At 42.9% G+C, this 14,303-nt stretch overlaps 1 pseudogene; it reads left to right on the plus strand.

Annotated features, from left to right (window-relative positions):
- Positions 1-1,785: 1,785 nt before the first annotated feature.
- Positions 1,786-14,303, plus strand: part of LOC135207269 (DDB1- and CUL4-associated factor 12 homolog) — a 118,676-nt pseudogene continuing 106,158 nt past the window's right edge.

A 14,303-nucleotide genomic window follows, 5' to 3' on the forward strand; every position in this document is an offset into this window, starting at 1 on the left:
ACTGGGTGGTATTTATAGTGTGGGGTTCCCATCCTGCCTCCTTAGGAGTCCATCATTTTTCTTACCGTGTGCTCTGTTTCCAGGATCACACTCTTCTGCACGAGTCCTGGAGCTACTTCAGCCTCTAGTTTTTCTAGATTCCTTTTCAAGGATCTTGGGATCGTGCCTAGGTTCCTATGATTATGGGTACCTACAATTTCCACTGGCATATCCCACATCTTCATTTCTACTTTCAGGTCCTGATACTTATCCATTTTTACCCTTTCTCTCTCCTCAACTCTGGTGTCACATGGTATTGCGACATCGAGTGATAGTTTCTTCTTGATTTTGTCAATCAACGTCACGTCTGCCTATTTGCACCTATCACCCTATCTGTTCTGATACCATAGTCCCAGGGGATCTTTGCCTGCCCTGATCGTTTTCCATCACTCCAGGTTGATGCTCATACCACTTATTACTGCAAGGTAGCTGGTGTTTTTTTTTTTGCACGTGCAAGCTCCAGTGGAGGGCTTTTGCCACTGAATCATGCCTCTTTTTGTATTGGTTCTGTGCAAGTGCCGGGCATTCGCTTGCTATGTGCTTTATCGTCTCGTTTTTCATATTGCATTTCTTGCATATGGGTGAGATGTTATTTCCATCTATCGTTTCTTTGAACATATCTGGTTTCTTAGAGTCTGACTTTGTGCCACTGTTATCATTCCTTATATTCCTTGTGAGCGCCGCCCCCCCCCCCCCCCCCCCTTTAGCCATTGCCTTGTTTCATCGCTGGCCAGTTCTTTAGTCTGTCCTCATGTATTGTCCGTGCATTGGTTTGTCGTGCCATTCCTCTGTTCTGTTTGCCATTGTCCTGTCTCTGTATATTTCTGGGTCTTCGTCTACTTTATCAGTCTTTCTTCCTATGCACTCTTGAGCGACTCGTCTTCACTGGTTTTCAGATATGATACCCCATGCAGTGCTCTGTTCTCGATGTTGACGCAGCCCTCTATAATAATAATAATAATAATAATAATAATAATAATAATAATAATAATATTATTATTATTATTATTATTATTATTATTATTATTATTAAGAAGAAGGAGACAAAACGAAATCTCTAATCACGTGGAAGTAATAGTAACAGTGGAACAATGACTTAAAATTCAAGTTTCCAAAGAATATGGTTTTCATTTGAAATGAGCAATGCACGATGATGATTGTGCTGACTTGGAAATCGTTTATTCTTCAACGAAGGAAATTTTCTAACATGTGTGTTATTCCTTATAAAAAGGTGGGGTTGGTAAAGGAGAAAAAAAGTGGGATATTGCTGGAAAGTATGGCACAATATAATAGAATACCTATAGAAGCCCACTCCTGTGATCTCTATTAGTTTTAGAAATTTTTATGGCATAACCAGTAAGGGAACTCAGCTTTCATCCAAGTAAATTTTACGAAAAGCAGAAAGTCGCAGCTTTTATCCTACTAGACAGGTTTAACAACGATATCGCAACTTGAAACACGTAGAAATGATAACCTCAAAAGAATCAGTCCAAAAATGCTTTGTATGGAAAGGATAGATAGAAGGTATAGGCACCTTGAAAGATAAGACCATCGAATCTCATACGCGTAAGCCCAGACTACATACTTCATGGAGTTAATGCAAATGTAGGCATAGTAGGTTTCATCGATGTTCTTCATACGTCTGGGAGAGTTTTCCGCAGATTCGAGTTGGATAACGGCTGTAAAGAAATCCCCCGATTTGAATAACGTCAGGCCGAAATCAGTAAAGAGCTCAAGGTAGACTTTTCTCCCACTGACCACCAGATGGCTCTGCAGGGCCGCCTTGATGTTTATGTTTTCTCGTTGCAGTTGAAGAGTGAAGATTGTCGTCCGTCGACCCTCACCTATGTATTTGGTCAAACTTCGCAATTACATTTTGTTATCTTGTTAAGTAAGTTAAAGTTTGATGTACGCCTTTTAGTTATTTTTGCTTATTTTGTTTTCACTGCTCCGTGAGGTTTGTTCCTTGAAATATCCTAATAAAGATACTAACCCACTCTCCAAGGGCATGATATTTGGTACAATGATCAAAATGACAATGACTTTCGAATGGGTTAGTCAAGGCTAACTGCCCCTCTCCTCTATATGTGGGCTTTTCTTTCGAACATAAACTGGGGTAGTATTATACAAAAAAAGTATTTAATATTATGGTTTTAATGTGACGTGAATGTAGGGCTGACATTGATTTACCTTCTAACTTAGAAATGCTGGGTAAGACCGCCTAGCTAGGTTCCTAGCAGTAGCTACTAGCTACCTAGGCTATAGGCTAGGTAGTCGACTCGAACTCGCTCTCTCCACCCCCAACATAACTCGATGCCCCAATAGGCTATTGAACGATCGTCAAGCCCCGTTTTCCCTGGATTCCCTCCTATCTAGGTAGGTATTACGTATACCTAGCTACCAGTAGATAGCTTAGGTAGGTAAGGCAGATGGGCAATTGTTGTGCACAACAAACGTCAGACACTACTAGCCTAGGTACCCACCCTAGGCAAGTAGCCTGAAATCTTACAGCATCCATTACCCACAGGCTAATGGGATACAGCATGGGACATTTTTTTTCTAAGCACAGGATATTGGTACGGCAGCTGTATACCTACTGATCGCAATAGATATTGGTACGGCTGTGAATTGCTTATGCGTCAATTTCAGACTTCCTACCTTACAAATAACATAGTGTGGTGGGGGTACGTCAGATTCTGTTAGTGGTGCCGTATTGCAATCTTGACTTGCTGTAGTAGGTACGGCAGTTAGCTGTATCCTTTGCCAGATTGCTAATCATACAGCAGTTGCCATATAGGGTAAAAAACCGCATGGTACAGGGGTGGACCATGTACGATCAATGTGTACAACCCCAAGAAAAGTATATTATAACGCGTCCTGACACCGGTGTAGAGGTCTTTAGCTCCGTTTCTCACCAACAACAAGTCGCGTCTGATGCCCATCTCTGATATCAGGACGCGTTATAATGTACTTTTTTTGGGGTTGTACACATTGATCGTACATGGTCCACCCCTGTACCATGCGGTTTTTTACCCTACTGTTGCTAAGAGCTATAGGTACGGCATTAGAAGATCAGCGACAGTAGTAATAACCTAATAGTCGAACTGAATTGTATCGCTGAACATGTTTAATTCAAAATGTCAAAGTGAAGCACCAAACATTTGGACAGTAAATGAAAATATCACAAATTACAATAATACTTAAACATACTTAGATTATGACTTTATACATGAAAAGTGAAACTAAACTAATGTATCTGTGTACTTGAAAATTTAATCTTCTTTGAATCTCCTCTGAACTGTGTAATGATACATCAGTTTTTGCCAAAAACCAGATGTTTTTCAGGTTTCAACGAGCTGAAAAATGCAATAGACGTCTAAGGAGAGTCAAACTTTCAGAAATTGTTTATCCGTAGGTCACGAACGATCGAATCGGCCCTGAAAAGAGCTCTGAAGAGGAGATTCTAAGAAAATTTGAAGTACACAGAAATCATGCTGTGCTGTATTTATGGTGGTAAGGAAAACTACCAAAGTTGATCCTCTGGTAAACGGCTTAATCAATCGTAAGTGATCATCCAAATCATGTTAATATTAACAGCATGTTTCCATATTGGATGCACTGCTGACTTTGCATAACTTATTCCATGCATATTTTTATTTGGATCATAGTTTAGGAGCTGTAGGCTCTGTGTATATGTAAACTAGATGTCTATTGCCTTTTTCAGCTCATTGAAACCAAAAAACTGATTTATTATTACACGGTTCACGTTGCTCGATCACCCTTCCTGCTGTCATTGATATGCCTGAGGCGGTAAACAAGGGTTTGCGCATGCCCAATTCACAGCCGTACCATTATCTATTGCGATCAGGATATGGCTGCCGTACCAATATCCAGTTAGTTTTTTCTATTACCTAGCCTAGGTTTTGGCAAGAGTGCAGATATTGTTGTGCAGGTGTTTTGCTATGCAATAGGGTAAAATACTGAATGGCTGGCCTCTACCATAGCGTGACCACCTTTCTGATAATTGGAAATTATGGCCTTAAATTGTGACTTGGGAGAAAAGACTTACTTCTAGAGGAAAGAAGAGGTCTCAAGGTGTTGCTTCAATGGACACTAGCTCTTGACTAATGTCTATCCTGGGTTACAGGATGTGTTAAAGTACTTTTTTTGGGGGGGGAAGATGGGCATGCTACGGTAGGGGCCGGCCGTTTGGTATTTTACCTTTACTAGCGCGATCACTTTTCCCAAAATATAACTTTAGCACTTCCAGTAACCTGAATTAGACAAATTTAGTCAAAATTAGACAAAATTAGTCACAAGCAAACCTCTGGGGAAGCAATACTTTCCTCTCGAAGTATGTTATTCTCCCAAGTTAGAAATTAAGGCCATAATTTCCGATTAAACAGAAGTTAGTGAAAGTCTAGCTATGCGCAATGCTAACTTACCTCCATGATGCTTTAAAAATTTTTACTTAAAATACCTAACATATAGAAGATTGACGTCATCTTGATGTTGGGGGCAGAGTCACTTGTGTAAACAAAAACTTCCCATTTCCTGTGCTAAATCCGCCATACCACTTAAACCCACAGACGTTGGGACACTTTCTTTCTTCAACAACAATCTTAAACGACGATGGTGTTTACGCTTGCGACCAGGGAAACCTGGTGATTGTTTGGGAAGAAGAGTGCGGTAGATAACACTTAAATAAACACCAGAATAAGGTTATGAATTGCATAAATTTATTATGTATTCATGATAATTCATTTGAAAATATTCATTGTAAAATTCCTGACACAAATTTCATCGATTTTGCTGTGAACATTAGCTACGATTTATTGTTCGTGCTTTCCTATTTTTTTATCACTGTTACCCTTTGGTTTGTGTTTACCCTCCAAACTTGGGATAAGACTTACACATAACTGTGGAAATAAGTGAATTTAGCATATCTATTTGTAATATATATACATAAATATTAGAGCAATTTTATCATTATTGCATTTCTATGACATCTAGAATTCATGGAAACAGTTTGTAAAGGCATTGGCATTGCTAGCACGCATTAAAGATTACTTTCATGTATGACACTTAACTGGCAGGTATATATATAGCTATAATCCTCTGTCGCACTGGCTGAATTTTCAAAACTCGCGGCAACCGCTAGATCACTGGTAGTTCAGGTGATCGCCACCCCCTTTCCTCCCGTGGCGCTAGCGTTCGGAACCATTCCCATTTACGTCAGATTTTCTCTGCCAGCCGAACCACCAACATCGTTGAGGGTTCCCTGCTAGGATTTCGGAACTTGTTGCTGACTTTTCACTATTTGAAGAATTAGTTGGTATCGTATTGGAAAGTTGCTTTGGCAATCGCTGTGGATTTTTTCTTACAATGTCTGACTCTGGTGTGACTTTTAGAGTATGTGTGAAAGAAGGATGTAAGGTGAGACTGCCGAAAGCGTCGGTAGATCCTCACACTGTGTGTAAGAAATGTAGGGAGTGTGTGTGTACTTGGGACAATAGATGTAAGGAGTGTGAGTTTAAATGAAAAGGAGTGGAAGACTCACGAAATATGTGGAGAGATTAGAGAGAGACCGAGTTAGGAGATCTGTGTCTCGGAGTGAGAGGTCAGGCTCTTCTAGTAAGGCCTTGAATGATTCAGTATGTATTTCTCCACCGCCTTCCCAAGTAGAAGTTGTTGCACCTTCTCCTCTGGTTTCTCCTGCGCTGCTGCTGCTTCTGCTTCTGAGGATGCGAAGGACTCGCATTATGTACAAGTGTTTGCTGCCCTAGCATCTATGGGCGAACAGATTCAGCGTCTTACGGACAAAGTGAGTGCTTTTGATATGTGTGACAGTGTAGTGGAGGGGCGGCTGATCGTCTCTCTCGTGCTCCTAGGCCTAGACCGCTGCCAAGCTCCCAGACCCAAGGGAGAAGGCATGTCGACAGTCGAAGGGAGGCGAGAGGGGTCCCCTTGCGATCAGTCGTCCCTTCAAGCAGTCCTGTTGCGTCCCAGGCTGCAGCAGTGTGCCGTAGAAAAGGCATCACTGGGAAGTGTGTTACGTCTTCCGACAGTTGGGCGTTAGGGAAATATCGGCGTTATGCGGATGAATCGCGTCCACTCAAGAGGACGAACAGACCAACCTCATTTCAGGAGGACGCAGGATGCAAAACATCGACTACGAGCAAGAGAGATGGAGTAGCCCAGAGATTTTTTCATCAAGTGAGGATGAGGAAGAGATTCCTGTTAAAAGGAGGAGAACGTTTCGCTCGAGGGAGGACGCTAAACATTCAATGACAGTCGGCTCTCCTGAGAAGGACTATCTTTCTGCGTCCTGGGGGCGCTCTCCTGTTTCGTCTCCTTCACGCAGACCTCAAGTTTTTCTCCTCGTTGGACGAGCGCTTCAGGACGTCGCTCTCCTTCTTCTCATGCTTTACGTCAGGAGACGGAGTCTAGAGACTTTATCAAGGAAATGCAAGGAAAATTATCAGACCTGGTTAAGTCTTGGGAAGCGAAGGATCAGCCTTCCGTGAGACGTAAGGACGCATCTCTCCCCGTTAAGTCTTCCAAGAGGACGCATGATCGGAGTGTTCCGCCGCCTCCTAGTACTTCGGCGTCGCGAACAGGACGCACGGTGACTTCCAGAAAGGACGATCGCTCAGTTGGGCAGGACACAGGACGCAAGAAACCGCATAGACGTACGGCGGACGTGGATCAAACGATGGACGCAGGACGCAGGCGGCAGGATGTTAGCCCTTCTTCCCGTATTTTCCGAGATTTTTGTCAGGACACGATGCAAGATTCTCGTGCTAAACAAGTGGAAGATATGCGTTTAGACGAAGGATTACAGGAGGTTTCTTCAGCTGAAGAAGATGCTGAGGACTTTGTTTCTGAAGAGGAGAAAGATATGGAAGCTCCGTCTTCGGATTATAAAAGGTTGACTGATTGTCTCCTTTCTATTTTCAAAGGGGAATTTCAACCATCAGCTCCGTTATCCCCACTTTCGCAGTTCTCGAAGAACAAGAATACCAAGAAATCGTCTTTTCTGAAGATGACACTTTCGATTTCTGCCAAGAAAGCCCTGCAAAGGATTGACACCTGGTTGAAGGAGAAGAGGGAAGCTGGGAAGACTTCTTTCGCTTTTCCTCTGGCCAAGTTGGCCTCGAAGTCGGGGGTCTGGTATGCTACAGGGGAAAGTCTCGGCTTGGGAGTTCCTGCCTCCTCCCAGGGGGACTTTTCCAGCATTGTGGACAGCTCCCGCAGGCATGCTCTGCACGCGGCCAAGGTTTGGTGGACGTCTTCAGAGCTGGATCATCTTCTGAAAGGCTTCTTTCGGACTTTCGAAGTGTTCAACTTTCTTGACTGGTCATTGGGAGCGCTTGCGCGCACTTTAGAAGAAAAGGATTCGTCTGCTCATCAACTACCAAGCAGTATTATGTCCTGCATGGATAAAGCCCTGAGAGATGGGGCGAATGAATTAGCGTCCCTATTTACAGCAGGAGTTTTGAAAAAGAGGTCCCTCCTGTGCTCTTTTGCGGCGAAAGGCATGTCCAACACGCAAAAATCAGAGTTGATTTTCTCCCCTTTATCAATTCAACCAACCTTTTCCTGCAGAGTTGGTTAAAGACATCTCGTTGTCGTTAACACAGAAGGCGACTCAGGATTCTGCTGTCTTCTTCTGTAAGGAAATTTTTGCCACAAAAAGGAGTTAAGAAGACTCCGAAGGAGTCAAGGCTACCTCAACAGCCGTTTCGAGGCAAAACATTTCCTCGTTCCTCCTTTAGAGGAAAAAGGGCTCTTCCCAAGAGAGAGTCGAAGCCAGCTAACAAACAGTGATGTACAAGTCCTCCAGTCATCAGTTGGTGCCAGACTCCAGGATTTTTGGGAAGTTTGGCACAACAAGGGAGCGGACCCTTGGGTCGTCACGGTAGCCAGGGAAGGTTACAAGATTCCCTTCCTAAAGAAACCTCCTCTTTCTACATCACCGAGAGACCTAGGATCCCATTACCACGATCCAGAGAAAGAAGAGGATCTGCAGGAGCAAATCCGCTCCATGATCAAGAAAGGAGCGATAGAACCTGTTCTGTACCACTCCTCTCCAGGATTCTACAACAGGCTTTTCTTGGTAGCGAAAGCCTCGGGCGGATGGAGGCCGGTGTTGGATGTAAGTCACCTCAATTTGTTTGTGGAAAAAACAAAATTCACTATGGAAACGACCGAATCAGTACTAGTAGCGGTACGTCCAGGGGACTGGATGGTCACCCTGGACCTTCAAGATGCGTATTTCCACATCCCTATTCATCCAGGATCAAGAAAGTATTTGAGGTTTATGAGCCAGAACAGGGTATTTCAGTTCAAAGCTCTTTGCTTCGGACTTTGCACGGCTCCGCAAGTGTTCACGAGAGTGATGACGAACCAGGCGAAGTGGCTGCATCTTCTAGGGATCAGGGTATCGCTATACCTAGACGACTGGCTTGTAAGATCCCAATCAAGACAATAGTGTCTGGAGGACTTAGAAACAACTTTGAAATTAACAAACGAATTGGGTCTGATAGTGAATTTTAGAAAAGTCGAATCTGATCCCCAAACAGGAGATAATCTATTTGGGGATTCAGATTGCCTCAGTGACTTTTCGGGCTTTCCGTCATCAGACAGGCAAGTTCAGTGCCTTCAGAAAGTGCAAGCCTTTCTAGAGAAAGACCAATGCTCGGCGCGAGAGTGGATGAGCTTGTTGAGGAATCTCTCGTCGCTGGAGTGGTTCGTTTCTCTAGGAAGACCTCGCAAATGAAGAACCTTTACAAATCTTCCTGAACGAAGTATGGCCAAGAAAATCGTAACTGGATTCCTTCCTGTTTCGAATTCCTTACAAGATCAAGAAGGAATTACTCTGGTGGCTAACTCCGGGAAAGTTAGCGGAGGGAGCGTCGCTCCGACTAAGGAACCCAGACCTTGTATTATTTTCAGACGCTTCGGACGCAGGCTTGGGGAGCGACTCTAGGCCCTCAAGAAGTGTCAGGTCGTTGGAGCAAGGAGGAAGCGGCTTGGCATATAAACAGGAAGGAACTGATGGCAATTTTCTTGGCTTTGAAAGCGCTCAAGGCGTTGATCCACAACAAGGTGGTACAAGTGAACGTGGACAATACCACAGCTCTGGCATACATTCGCAAGCAAGGAGGAACGCACTCAGTTTCACTGTCCAAATTAGCGGAAGAAGTCCTCCTGTGGGCAGAGAAGGAGAACGTCACCCTGCTCACCAGGTTCATTTAAGGGGAGAAGAATGTGAGAGCGGACCTGTTGAGCAGGGAAGGTCAATTGCTGTCTACAGAGTGGACCCTTCATCTAGAAGTATGCCAGAGTCTGTGGAATTTATGGGGTCGTCCAGTGGTGGATTTATTTGCGACCGCAAATACGAAGAGGCTACCGACATACTGCTCTCCAGTCCCAGACCGTCAAGCAGTCGCAGTGGATGCCTTCCTTCTAGACTGGACAGGCCTAGATGCGTACGCCTTTCCTCCGTTCAAAATTCTAGGAAAGGTGATGAAGAAATTCAGGGAGAGTCAAGGCACGAGACTGACTCTCATAGCCCCCTACTGGCCGGCACAAGATTGGTTCACAGAGGTACTGGAATGGACAGTCGACACACCAAGAACACTTCCAACAAGAGTAGACCTACTCAAACAGCCCCGCTTCAACAGGTATCACAAGAACACCTTCGCTCTGGGTCTGACTGCGTTCAGACTATCAAAAGACTTGTCAGAGCGAGGGGGTTTTCTAAGGAAGAGGCCAAAGCTATGGACCAGAGCAAGAAGAGCCTCTACAATCAAGGTGTACCAGGCGAAGTGGGAGTCCCTTTCGTAAGTGGTGTAAGAGTCGAAAGGTTTCTTCTTCCAGTACCTCTGTGACCCAGATTGCAGACTTCCTTCTGTATTTGAAGGAGGAAGCGGGATTATGTACGCAGACAATCAAAGGCTACAGGAGTATGTTAGCCTCTGTTTTCAGGCACAGGGGATTAGATATTACTAACAATCTGGATCTGAGAGACCTCATAAGGTCCTTTGAAACAAGGAAAGAACAATGCTATAGAGCTCCTTCTTGGAACCTAGATATAGTTCTAAAATTCCTGGGAACTAAGAAGTTTGAACCAATGGGTCAGGCTTCTTTAAGAGATGTCTCTAAAAAGACGATCTTTTTGGTGGCCTTGGCCACAGCGAAAAGAGTGAGTGAACTACAAGCTATTAGTAGACATGTGGGCTGGAAACATGACATGGCAATATGCTCTTTCAGGAAGAATTCTTTGTCAAGAACGAAAACCCATCTCATCCCTGGCCAAGATCTTTTGAAATTGCGGGTTTATCAGATCTTGTGGGACAAGAACAAGAGAGAGTTCTCTGTCCAATAAGGGCTTTGCACCATTACCTGGAGAGAACTAAGAGTATTAGAGGTACTTCAGAATCACTTTGGTGCTCTGTGAAGGACCCCAGCAGAGCCATGACTAAGAACACTATCGCTTTCTTCATAAGGGAGCTTATTAAGGAGTCTCATATGCTATGCCAGGAAGAGAACTTCGGCCTTCTTAAGGTTAGGGCGCACGAGGTAAGAGCGGTAGCTACGTCCTTGGTGTTCAAGAGAAATATGCCCTCAAAGATATTATTGAAACGACGTGGAGGACTAACTCAGTTTTTTATTGTCCTCTCACTATCTGAGAAACGTCAAAACAACGTTCGACAATTGTCAAACTTTGGGCCCTTACGTATCCTCAGGTGCAGTATTGGGCAAAGGAGTTGCCACCCCATAACTTTCTAACATGCTAGGAGATTTTAATTAGTTTTGTGTTTTATGGTTGTCTGAGAGGTTTTAGTAGTACCTCTTCAGTCGATGGAGTATCGTTGTTAGTTATATGCGTATGTGTGTGGTTCAGGTGGACTAACATTTCCTAGCATGAATGCCCGTGGTGAGAGAGGCTAGGGTGTACTGTCAACGAATTGGTCCCGTCCAGTTGTCAGACCCTTTGATGGCTTCTTCAACACTCAGTCACATCCTAGTTGAAAGCTAATAAGGTTTAGCAGGCTAAGAGGCAGGACCTATGAAGTCAGCTACCTTAGCAGGTAAGGAACCTAAGAATATTTTAAAATTTTAATTAAGTTTTAAACTCTGACGATGTTGCTGTCTTTGACCCACCACCAAATGTGTCAATCATCTATATATGTACCTGCCAGGTAAGTGTCATACATGAAAATGACGTTATTATGATATAACAAAGTTTCATGTATACTTACCATTGTCATGGGTTGCCTAGTTCCTCCCCTCAGGAGACAGGGTTCAGAGAAAATCTGACGTAAATGGGAATGGTTCCGAACGCTAGCGCCACGGGAAAGGGGTGGCGATCACCTGAACTACCAGTGATCTAGCGGTTGCCGCGAGTTTTGAAAATTCTGCCAGTGCGACAGAGGATTATAGCTATATATATACCTGCCAGGTAAGTATACATGAAACTTTATTATATCATAATAACGTCATTTTTAACCAAAAAGTGTTAAATGAGAATGAAAAAAACGGACAAGAACATTATTGATCCCATTAAAGCATTTGTATTGAAATAATTTTGTGCATTCACTGTATATTGTACTATATTCTGCTTAGAATGTTTTGTTCATTATCATTGTGTAATTTTTCATGGTTAAATAGTAATTAAATAGTTAATTTACTTTAGCAGCTTCAGATATGACCCTAGCCTCATATTATTGTAAAAGGACTAAGCCTTCAATGCATTCCTATATTATTTTAGTTTTCTACAGATCTCTTCCCATGGCAACAACTCATACAATAAGGACAGTAGGAAGCATACCAGCAAAGTATGTTCCAAGAAAGCGGCCACGTTCACGTCCCTCCAGTGTTGGTTATCATCGTGTTGCATTAGTTCATGGAGAACATGAGCAAAAGGTACATGACATTTTTACTGTACATTTAAAGCTGACAAATAGTGGTCATGCAAGTGATTTTGTATATTATGGGCAGATGTGAACATAGAATTGTCAGAAATGAAATTGACCAGATTTTACGTTGCAAAGAATAATGCTTAGGAATGTTATTTTTTTGTATGAATCTTACCTACTGTTAAAGATAGCTTATATTTCTGCGGCAATAGGCGATTCAGCATTTTAACAAAAGACAAGACCCCAGATGACTGTTTGGTACACATGTTCTCCACCAGGTGTGTGTCAAATGTTTTAGCTCTAGTCAGAATTCTTCCCACCATTGTGTATAGATGCTTGTTGATATTTCATGGTATTGGCTGTTTGCTGCTTTCAGGGTACATGTTCACACGCTCAAATAAGTTGTGGCAGAGTTTCATAATTTTTTGTTCACCTCCCTGAGGCATGATTCATGCCTTATTAATCTATTTTTCTTTTTGAAGATGTAAGAAATCTTATATAATGACATTAAAAACAGTCACTGATATGATATCTTAAGAATATCAGGTTATATTATTGCATAAATCTATTTTCCATATAGCAAAATTGACCTGAATGAAAGGAAGTGATAAAAAACGTCATATCACAATCACTGACATATAGCAGTATTGCATAAACATATTACATTATCATTTCAATATTAAGTTGAAGGTAGTTGAACGATTTCATGTGTTAAATTTTACTGAAAACATAAAAACTCACAAAATGCTATCAAAGATAATAAAAAAAAAAGATAATCTAATAGTGTGAACCATACAACCTCACTGTATTGGTTTCGATGTTGTGATTGCACGTGAATCAAATGTCAATGTGTCATTTATTGGTCCAAGAAACATCCCCCGCTGAGCAAGAGACAATTATTGCTCAGCATTTGGTGAAAGTTCCTGTTAGAGAAATATCAAGAAACCTTGATATACTGAAGAGAATCATACATAGATGAATCAAATTGTTTAGAGAACAGCAAAATTTAGAACATGTGCCCAGAAGTTGAACTCCTCGAAGCACCACAAGAGAGCAAGACAATACAGTAGTGTAAATGTTGTGTTTGTGAATTTTGAATTCTAGCCCCTCGTCACAATGTTGTTGAACCAGGAATCTTGACTAGGTCTATGCCTATGACTGGTGTCTGATGAATACTTTGGATAGAGAGGGAAATTTTTAAAAATACACTTGAAATCTTTGACAGGTGTCTAATGAATAAGCAAGCCTCCTTTGATGGATGGGAAATTCAGTTAGGCTTTTTTTTTTTTTCTTTCCCCGGTGTCGAGTGAATACCACGGATAGGGAGGAAAGCAGATTCAGTGATACATTTTATTGGGAGATATCAGTGATGTGCAGTTGTCGTCTGACTTGGAAGTGCAGTCGTCTGTGTTGAGGCAAAAGGTGTGGAGTGGTTTAGTGCCACGTGTGCGAGAGGCATGTCGCCCACCTATTAAGGAGCACTGGAGTCCACAACCTTCCTGCATTTTTGCTCCGGACCAGATTTTCCGGGAAGATCGTCAGTCCTCTTCTGATAGTGTAACTTTGGACAAAGTTAGACACTCACGTGCGGTCCAGCGCTCGCACACTTGCGATGCAGACTCGCCTTGTTGTGTGTCGATAGGAGTTTCGACTCGTTCGCCTCATACGTCTCGTGTTGTTTCGACTCCCAGTCAATCGTTTTCAAAGGAGCCATACGACAGCCACGACTTCAACCAAGGATGATTCGAAGACTAAACCTTTGTTAGAGGATTCCGCTTTGGGCCCCCTTTAAACATCAACTTCAAGAATTAATGGTCTTTTTGAAGAAGACAACAAACCACCAGACAGAAGAAGAAGATGGGGTGTCTTCCGTCCTGTCGGAAGAGGAAACTCAAGAACAGGAATCTAAATCCTCTTCAGCTTATTCTAGTCTGTTAAGGTTCCTTTTACAGACATATCCGGATTTTTTTTAGCCAGCTTCGCCGCCTTCTCCTCCGTCGATGTTTGTGAAGGTTAGGGGATCAGCGCCTTCGGGTTTACCGAAACCAGTTCTCTCTCAGTCCTCAAAAAAAGCACTGAAGGAAGTAGAAGAGTGGCTTGCTAAGAAGAGGGAGTCAGGCAAGGGTTCATTTGCGTACCCTCTGTCAAAGCTGCAGAATAAAACCTATAGGTTTTATGCGACAGAAGAAGTTCCTTCCTTGGGAGTATCTGCCTCCTCCCAAGGAGATTTCTCCGGCCTTGTGGACTCACACAGAAGAGCAGCGTTCTCGGCTGCGAAAGTGTCGTTCTCTTCACCCAAGTTGGATCACCTGGTGAAGAACTTGTACAAAGTGATCA

This window comes from Macrobrachium nipponense, chromosome 32 (assembly GCF_015104395.2).
Source record: "Macrobrachium nipponense isolate FS-2020 chromosome 32, ASM1510439v2, whole genome shotgun sequence".
Taxonomy (NCBI): domain Eukaryota; kingdom Metazoa; phylum Arthropoda; class Malacostraca; order Decapoda; family Palaemonidae; genus Macrobrachium; species Macrobrachium nipponense.